Source organism: Musca autumnalis, unplaced genomic scaffold (assembly GCF_047663935.1).
Source record: "Musca autumnalis isolate F117 unplaced genomic scaffold, ASM4766393v1 scaffold_2, whole genome shotgun sequence".
NCBI lineage: Eukaryota > Metazoa > Arthropoda > Insecta > Diptera > Muscidae > Musca > Musca autumnalis.
Genome location: NW_027411755.1, coordinates 209303881 through 209314562, shown reverse-complemented (window position 1 = coordinate 209314562; position 10682 = coordinate 209303881). Strand labels below are relative to the sequence as shown.

Genomic DNA, 10682 nt, shown 5'->3' with positions numbered 1-10682 from the left:
CATACTCGGAGATGTCATACTCTGCAGTTGTAACATACTTTCTCTTATACTGTCTGGTGCTCGGGTTATAATATAAGAGTTTATTTATCTCGAATGAGTTTAGTTTAAAAACAGTCTCATTATGTTGCGCATAAGGAGTAACAAACATTTTTCACATTGTTGTCCAGTGTTATCCTTCAAATAGTAATTACTAACGGTTAAAATCTGACGTTTTCAGAAAAAAAAAAAACAATTATTTTTGCTAGTGCTGCAGTTTTGCTATTTCTTTATTTATTTAAAACATGTTTCACCACCAAATCCCAATTCCACCTCTCGTGTCTTCAGCTGGTTGAGATTCAGCATTGTCGTGATTTTCACCAGCTGCTTGGGGTTGTTGCTGCAAAATACAAAATTAAAAATATTTATTTTAAATTGTAACTCTCTTTTCCTTAGTTCTATTTACCTGACCCAAGGCAAGAGCCAAAATTGTAAAGAATATTAAAGTATTAACGAAGAAGCGCATTTTGAATTGAAGTTCTCTAGTCTAAGTCTACTTTATATACCCTTTTTTGGTTTCGTGAAATTATTACATTTAAAATGCAGCTACAAAGAAGAAGAAATGATTAATGAGTTTTAAAGTGATTTTTTTAATTTGTAGAATTTCTTCATTTCCGCAATTTCATCATTAGAGCGGATGACAGAGTATTTTGTTACGCATCTGCATACATATGTATTTATATTGAAACAATTAAAAAATAATCTTCTGATAGACGACAATAAGGTCTTCCTCAATTATTATACTGACAGATCAAAACAACACATATCTTGTGATCTTCTATCAGAAGACCTTGGGGTCTTTCGTAATAAGACCTTTTGATCTTCCATAAGAAGACATTTCATCCCCCTATGTGGAATTTTTTTCAATGCAATAATAATATTTTTGTACTTCTCATACTTCTCTCTATAATGAACGGACGTTCCACCAAGTGAAAAGGTATCAGTCGCCTTTGCCGACAGAGATATACCCTCATCATATGTGAATTGAAACTTTCATCTACGGACAGATCGAATGTATTTATAGTCTTTTCAGAATTGTTGGCTCTTTTTGGACATTTGAACTTGCCGACAAAAATTTGGATTAGTTTTAAAGTTCAAACCAGTATGCCCGGAAGAATGGACTTGTCCATGGATAACATAATATCGCTGTTTGGACCAAATTGGTTGCCCCGTTCAAGAGATATCGTGTATACCATTTTAGTAAATTTTTTTTTTTAAATATTGTGAGGAAGTACCGAAAGTTGTGGATTGGTATTGCCCATCTTCGAACTGAAACTAAGTTTGGACAAAATACGAAAAAGCTATATTTTGGACCGAATCGGCAGATCCGTTCGAGAGTTTCCAACCACTACACACGGTGTCACAGGATTTTTCGCACCTTTCTCAGAAGTATGGACTTGCCCCTGATGAATCTTGTACCGTCGTATAGGGAACAATGAATACAATTTGTTGCAACAAAAATCAAAGCGATTCGAGACCAGGTCCTAAACTGAACTTTTGCGAAATTTTGTGTGGGAGATACCCGAAAGAGTGGACAGATTGAGTCCATATTGAAATCTCAACTAAGTCTGGTAGACATTTCACGATGTGCAAAGTATGGACCAAAGAAGAATGGACTTTGACCCCCAAAGAAATTGTACCGTCGTAACAAGGGTCACAAAGCCAAAAAAGCAAAAAGATTGAAACACTCCGAGACGAGTCCTTAAACGGCACTCTTTCCCAAATTTGTGTGGGAGGCACCCGAAGGAGTGTTCCGATATAGTCCATATTCGGACGTAATCCAAGTCTCTAATACTATGTACAAAATTAAGACCAAACCGGATTCTGCCTTCAGTCAGTTTAGTTGGCGTCGTCACATGTAATATGGACTTGCCCAAAAAAATTGAACTTTTGTGGGGGTAATTAACGGAAAGGGTAGACCGATATTGTACATCTTCAAACTTAAACTAAGTTTGGACAAAATTTACGAGACCAAAAATTTGAACCAAATAGGTTGATTCTTCCAGAATTATCGTGCGCACCAGCCAGCCAGACAGACGGACGGGCATGGGTAAATCGACTCCAAATTTTCTGAAATGGATTTCGTCCAAACATACTTGGGGTCTAAAGTCATTATTTCGATAATATCGTTGGTCTAAATGTTGAGGGTACAAACAAACATTAAAAGAATTTAAGAAATAGTTTCGGTGATTTATTTATCGTATCTATCAATGAAAAAAATACCAATATTTCAAGGTACTATTGCATTAGTTATTACTAGACAGCGGAATTTTATGCAACCCCTATTTGTGGTCCGATTCATGTCAAATTTTTGGATTGGGCATATTTTTGGCTTCTGATTAAATTGCAATCGAAACATATGACATATGCAAAATTATGCAACAAATATTTTAATAATAGGTACAACAAGTAAAAAAGTATCAGACTGCTTTGCCGACAGAGATATACCCTCAGCCTGTGTGAATTAAAATAATTCCTTCTCAAAAAAACGTATGTATTTAGGGGGGTTTCAAAATGTTGGGCGTATGATCTTCCCTACAAAAATATGGACTAGGATAAAAGCTCAAAGCTTCGAGAGTTGCCATGCGCTTCTGCCACTACATATGGTGCCATAGAGATTTTTTACTCTTTTTGGACTGTTTTCTCAAGAAGTATGGACTTGCCCGTAATGGAGACAGCGAATGCAAGTTGCTTCAACAAAAATCAAAGTGATTCGAGAGCAGGTCTTAAAGTGAACTTATCCGAAATTTTTTTGTGGGAGATACCCGAAGGAGTGGACAAATATAGTCCATATTCGGACATGCTCTTTATCTGGTAGATATATTAGGATGTGTAATGTATGGACCAAATCGGTAACTCCCTGCAAGAGTTATAGTGCGCACAATTTTTCCAAACATTTTTGAACTTTTGTGGGGGAGGTACCTGAAGGAGTGGTATGGCGATATGGCTTATCTTTGAACTTAAACTATATTTTCACAAAATAATACGAAGGCCAAATTATGGACCGAATCGGCAGATCCTTTCGAGAGTTATCTTGAGCTTCAACAACTACACACGGCGTCACAGGGGTTTTATGTACCTTTCAGGCTATTTTCTCAGGAAGTATGGACCTGCCTCTGATGAAACTTGTACCGTCGTATGGAGCGAAGTGAATACAAGTTGATACAACAAAAAACGAAGCGATTCAAGAACAGGTCCTAATCTAAACTTCTCCGAAATTTTGTGTGGGAGATACCCGAAGGAGGGAACCGATTGAGTCCATATTGGAACCTCATCTAAGTCTAGTAGAAATTTCATGATGTGCAAAGTATGGACCAAATCGGTTACTCCCTTCAAGAGTTATCGTACGTACAAATTTTCTGAACATTTTCCAACTTTTGTGGGGGAGGTACCGGAAGGAGTGGGCCGATACAACCCATCTTCGAACTCAAACTAAGTTTGGAAAAAATATTACGAAAGCCAAATTTTGGACCGAATCGGTTGATCCGTTCGAGAGTTATCGTGCGCTCCAGCCAGCCAGACAGACAAACAGACAGACGGACGGACATTGCTCAATCGACTCCAAATTGTCTGAAACACATTTCCTCCAAACATACTTGGGGTCTAAAACCATTATTTCGATGAGGCATCATCATTAGCATAAATGCTGATGGTATAAAAATCCAGGTCAATTGGGGTCCACATAAAAATTATTTTAAAATATCTACGTCTATTGGGGTCCACATTAAATTATTTAAAAAATCCACGTCTATTGGGGTCAACATAAAAATTATTTTAAAAAAATCCATGTCTATTGGGGTCTACACAAAAATTATTTAAAAAAATCCACTTCTATTGGGATCCACTTAAAAATTATTTAAAAAAAATCCACATCTATTGGGGTCCACATAAAAATTATTTAAAAAATCCACGTCTTTTGGGGTAAACATAAAAATTGTTTTAGAAAATCCACGTCTTTTGGGGTCCACCAAAAAATTATTTTAAAAAAATCCACATCCATTGGGGCCCACATAAAATTATTTGTAAAAATACACGTCTATTGGGGTCCACATAAAAATTATTTAAAAAAAAAATCTACGTCTGTTGGCATCCTCGTTTGTTAGGATGCACCTAAAAATTATTTTAAAATCCATTTTAAATTCCCCCCATTTTCTTATTTTCATATTTCGTTTTCAATTTTTGGAACATTAGCATGTGTCAATCAATTTTCAATTTCCTTACAAAATCCTAGAAAAATATGTACAGTCATGTTCAGTATTTAAGGGAAAATTGGTTGAAGCAAATTGAATTGCCAAAGGTAAGCAACGTTTTTATTAAATTAATCCATGTCGTCGATTTCATATTTCGGGTTCATTTTGTATCAACCAACAATATTTCACACACAAAACAAAAAAAGAGAGAGAAAGTCTTTGGTGGCGTATGTGTATTTTTTCAAAAATACAACGATATTGTTCTTACGTGGCACGGCAGTACGTACTGCCAGTATATTGAATGCTCTTGGAAACGGAAGTAGAGCGAAGAATTAATTAAAAACGAGGAATCAAATGAGTAATTGAAGGGAGGAACCACTGAAGCAATCTCCTTCATACAAGTGGTTGCAACACATACTCATCTTCAATTTCTGTTTACTTTTTGAACGTGTTTGTATAACGCTTTGGTACTTAAGCAAACGTGAATTCTTGCTTTAAGATTTACACACACGAAAAATGCCAACAATTAAGCCACATCACATATCGAATAATCTTTAACATTACACATGCCAGTACACACACACAACATCTGACAAGGAAGAATGTTAAGCTTATTCGTACAAAAATAAACCCTCTTGAAGAAAAGAAAACATGAAGCATTTACATGTCTCACATAACCGAAGTGGATTAATTTCTCAAAAATAAGACGGCCAACACCACGACCATTTATCTCTTCTTTAGGCCTTTGTTTACCGAAGGAAAATTACCACAAGTATTTGGTATATAAAAAATGCTACAAAGCAAAATGATTCGGAGTAATAACGTGGCGTGCCATCACATAGACGATATTACCATAGGAATTTCTTTGTAAGAATTATGGAATTATGTAGTAATTTGAAAGGAAGAGATGTTTTGACTAAATCTAGCCTGGAAATGTCATATGAGACTGTGTACTGTGGCATCATAAGATGATGAAAAGGATTTATTGTATATTTTATGTGACTTAAATCAAAAAAGGTAAAAATTATTTTAAAAAATCCAAGTGTATTAGGGCTCAACTAAAAATATTTTACAAATAAACCACGTCTATTAAGGTTAAACTAAACATTATTTGAAAAAAATCCACGTCTATTGTGGTTCAACCAAACATTATTTTAAAAAATCCACGTCTATTAGGGTTCAACTAAAAATTATTTTAAAAAATCCACGTCTATTAGGGTTCAACTAAAAAGTATTTAAAAAAAAACCAAGTCTATTAGGGTTCAACTAAAAATTATTTTAAAAAAAGTTCACGTCCATTAGGGTTCAACTAAAAGTTATTTTACAAAAATCCACGTCTATTAGGGTTCAACTAAAAGTTATTTAAAAATCCACGTCTATTAGAATTCAACTAAAAATTATTTTAAAAAAATCCACGTCTATTAGGGTTCAACTAAAAATTATTTAAAAAAAAAACCACGTCTATTAGAATTCAAATTACAAATATTTAAATATATCCACGTCTTTTGAGGTTCAATTAAAAATTATTTTAAAAAATCCACGTCTATTGGAATTCAAATCAAAAATATTTAAAAAATCCACGCCCTTAGGGTTCAACTAAAAATTATTTCAAAAACCCTCGTCTGTTAGAGTTTAACTAAAAATTATGTTAAACAAATAAGAACAGCATTAAGTTCGGCCGGGCCGAACTTGTTAAACCCTCCACCACGATTGGTATTCAAGTAAAATGGAACAATTAGTTTCCTTTCGTTCCTGATCAAGAATATATAATTTATACGGTCTCCGATGAATATTTCGATGTGTTACAAACGGAATGACAAATTTAATTGTACCCCCATATTATGGTTGAGAATATAAAAAGAGCTTAATATACGTAGTTTTTTTCAAATAATTTTTAGGTGGACCCCAGTAGATGTGATTTTTTTTTTTAAATAATTTTCAAGTCGGCTCCGGAATACGTGGATTTTTAAAATAATTTTTAGGTGGACCCCAGTAAAAGTGGATTTTTCAAAATAATTTTTAGGTGGAACCCAGTAAACGTGGATTTTTCAAAATAATTTTTTGGTGGACCTCAGTAGTCGCCGATTTTTCAAAATAATTTTTTGGTGGAACTCAGTAGTCGTGGATTTTCTTAAAATAATTTTTAGGTGGACCCCAGTAGACGTGGATTTCTTTAATATAATTTTTAGGTGAACGCCAGAAGACGTGATTTTTTTTAACTTAAAAATTGGACCCCAGCAGACGTGGATTTTTTAATATAAATTTTAGGTGGCGACAGTAGATGTGATTTTTTTTTTAATTTTTCGATGGATCCCAATAAACGTAGATTATTTAAATAATTTTTAAATGGATCCCAATATACGTGATTTTTTTAAACAATATTTTTTTTTAAACAAAAGCCTCGGATTTTTTAGGGTTCAACTAAAAGTTATTTTACAAAAATCCACGTCTATTAGGGTTCCCAGTACACGTGGATTTTTATACCCTCAGCCTTTAGGCTAAAGAGGGTATTTACACTATGATACGACCAAAAATGTGCCTCATCGAAATAATGGTTTTAGACCCCAAGTATGTTTGTACGATATCCGTTTCAGACAATTTTGAGTAGATCTAGCAATGTCCGTCCGTCTGTCTGTCTGTCCGTCTGTCTGGCTGGCTGGTGCGCACGATAACTCTCGAACGGATCAATCGATTCGGTTCAAATTTTGGGTATCGAAATATTTTGTCCAGATTCGATTTAAGTTCGAAGATGGCCCATATAGGTCCACTCCTTCAGGTACCTCCCCCACAAATAATCAAAAATTGTCGCAAAACTTGTGCGCACGATAACTCTTGTAGGGAATAACCGATTTGGTCCATACTTTGCACATCGTGTAATTTCTACCGAACTTAGATGAGGTTCCAATATGGACTCAATCGGTCCACTCCTTCGGGTACCTCCCACACAAAATTTTGGAAAAGTTCAGTTTAGGACCTGGTCTCGAATCGCTTTGATTTTTGTTTACGCAAGTTGTATTTGCTGTCCTCTATACGACGCTGTAAGTTTCATTAGGGGCAAGACCATACTTCCTGAGAAAATGGGCCTGAAAGTTACAAAAAACCCTATGACACCGTGTTAGTGGTTGGAGTGCAAGATAACTCTCGAACGGATCTGCCGATTCGGTCCAAAATTTGGCTTTCGTAATATTTTGTCCAAAGTTAGTTTAAGTTCGAAGATGGGCTATATCGATCCACTCCTTCCTGTACCTCCCCCACAAAAGTTCGAAAATGTTCGGAAAATTTAAGCGCACGATAACTCTTGAAGGAAGTAACCGATTTGATCCATACTTTGCACATCGTGAAATTTCTACTAAACTTAGATGAAATTCCAAAATGGACTCAATCGGTCCACTCCTTCGGGTACCTCCCACACAAAATTTCAGATAAGTTCAGATTAGGACCTGCTCTCGAATCGCTTGGATTTTTGTTGCAACAACTTGTATTCGTTGCCCACCATACGGCGGTACAAGTTTAATCAGGGGCAAGTCCATTCTTCTGAAAGATGCAAAAAGCCCCTATAACACCGTGTGTAGTGGATGGAGCGCAAGATAACTCTCGAACGGATGTGCCGATTCGGTCCAAATTTTGGCCTCCGTAATATTGTGTCCAAACATAGTTTAAGTTCGAAAAAGTTCAAAAATTTTCGGAAAAATTGTGCGCACGATAACTCTTAAGGGGAGTGACCGATGTAATCCATACTTTGCACATCCTAATATATCTACCAGATATAGATCAGGTTCGAATATGGACTATATTTGTCTACTCCTTCTGGTACCTCTCACACACAATTTCGGATAAGTTCACTTTCATTTTTGTTGAAGCGATTTGCATTCGCTTCCTCCATTACGACGGTACAAGTTTTTTCAGGGGCATGTCCATATTTCTTAAATACATACATGCAAGTTTCACTTCACATTGGCTGAGGGTATATATCTGTCGGCAAAGACTGACTCTTTTTTACTTGTTTAATATAAATTTTAGCTGGCGACAGTAGACGTGATTTTTTTTTAATTTTTCGGTGGATCCCAATAAACGTAGATTATTTAAATAATTTTTAAATGGATATATATATATATATATATATATATATATATATACGTGATATACGTGATTTTTTTAAACAATATTTTTCTAAAACAAAAGCCTCGGATTTTTTATAAATAATTTTTAGTTGGACCCAAATAGATGCGGTTTTTTAAAATAACACTGTTCAACACAAAAAATAATTACAAGATAATTCGGCCAGATTATGAAAGAGGACCGAAAAAAAGAAGACACGTGTATCGGCGTTTCGAAAGTTTACGTCGGGAAGTAACCTAAATAGGCGTGGCAAATTCCGCCCATTTCTACAGGTTTTGAAATATTCAACATCAGATACCTTGGAATCCTTACATTTGTGGTATAAAATGTCTTTGGCAATACTACTGACAACAATGCGGGTTATCTTTTTATGAAAAAATTAACCCTCATGCGAGTCTGGTCCTTTTTTCAAAAACTCCTTTAAAATGTGATCGTATCAGATCAAAATATTCTAAAAAATTTTTTGTCAATTTTATCAAAGCAGAAGTAGCTACCATCATTTTAGTATTTAAGACCATGTCAAAATCATGGATGTTAGGACTCGTATGTCAGATATATATTCACTGGACAATAGCCGTAGAATATCCCCGCATTTTCACATACAATATCAGTAACATGTGACTTATCCTGATGACGTTATTTTAGTTTATAGTACCAAAATACGTAATTTTACAAAATCCGTTCTGGGTTATCAATATTTTTCCTATATATATTCACCATAGATATTTCAAAAACAGTTTGGATGGAGCACACATAAACATCTGAAAGAATTTATTATGAAAAAACATTAATTAAATATACTTTGTGACCGCAGATAACGAAAATGTGAATAAAAACGGTAGAATATGGTCCTAAATCATATATAAAAAGCGAAAGCTTCTGGAGATGTTAAATATTATAGCTACAAATTTATTTTGTTCAGAGACTCATAATGAAATTTGATTTGGAACATTTCTTCTTTTGACACAAAACCCAAAAAGTGAAGTATTTTAGGAGATTTTGACTCAGTACATAATAATTTTTTATTAAGAGTCTAAAAGTTTAACAAATAATTTCGACCTATAATATCTAATTTTGTAACGTCATTTTCTTAACAAAGTGTTTTACTCAGATATCTAGTTTGTTCTAGGACTTACCCCCTGTTCTTGTAAAAATTTTAATTCTTCTCACACGAATTGTCAAATTTTGTTGATCGATTTACTCGCCTTACGGCGCAAATATATAGGAATTCTTAATTATATTTGGAACGCGTCTACGAAAAATTAGGTGCGTATGTCATCTGGGGGCTGAGCCATGGATGCCTAAATTATTACGAATATAGACGAAGGAACAAAAATTAGTTACAAAAACAGGGGGTTACAATGGAATTTTGTGTAGAATATTTCTTCTTTTAACACCTTTCGTCTAGAACTAAATTTCATGTTACTTTCATCAACTCGAAAAAATAACAAAACAAATTTATTCAAAAACAAGTAACAAAAGTCTATAGTCGGACGGAGCCAACCATGGCATACCCTATTCAAGTAAAATGGAACAATTAGTTTCCTTTCGTTCCTGATCAAGAATATATAATTTATACGGTCTCCGATGAATATTTCGATGTGTTACAAACGGAATGACAAATTTAATTGTACCCCCATATTATGGTTGAGAATATAAAAAGAGCTTAATATACGTAGTTTTTTTCAAATAATTTTTAGGTGGACCCCAGTAGATGTGATTTTTTTTTTTAAATAATTTTCAAGTCGGCTCCGGAATACGTGGATTTTTAAAATAATTTTTAGGTGGACCCCAGTAAAAGTGGATTTTTCAAAATAATTTTTAGGTGGAACCCAGTAAACGTGGATTTTTCAAAATAATTTTTTGGTGGACCTCAGTAGTCGCCGATTTTTCAAAATAATTTTTTGGTGGAACTCAGTAGTCGTGGATTTTCTTAAAATAATTTTTAGGTGGACCCCAGTAGACGTGGATTTCTTTAATATAATTTTTAGGTGAACGCCAGAAGACGTGATTTTTTTTAACTTAAAAATTGGACCCCAGCAGACGTGGATTTTTTAATATAAATTTTAGGTGGCGACAGTAGATGTGATTTTTTTTTTAATTTTTCGATGGATCCCAATAAACGTAGATTATTTAAATAATTTTTAAATGGATCCCAATATACGTGATTTTTTTAAACAATATTTTTTTTTAAACAAAAGCCTCGGATTTTTTAGGGTTCAACTAAAAGTTATTTTACAAAAATCCACGTCTATTAGGGTTCCCAGTACACGTGGATTTTTATACCCTCAGCCTTTAGGCTAAAGAGGGTATTTACACTTTGATACGACCAAAAAT

At 34.3% G+C, this 10682-nt stretch overlaps 1 long non-coding RNA gene across 1 annotated transcript; it reads right to left on the bottom strand.

Moving 5' to 3' along the window:
• Positions 1–235: 235 nt before the first annotated feature.
• LOC141393311 (uncharacterized) lies at positions 236–647 on the bottom strand. The gene is made up of 2 exons (XR_012410063.1): positions 443–647; positions 236–376 (listed from the first exon to the last, which is right to left on the bottom strand). It is a non-coding gene; the product is annotated as an uncharacterized lncRNA (long non-coding RNA).
• Between the last annotated feature and the right edge of the window lie 10035 nt (positions 648–10682).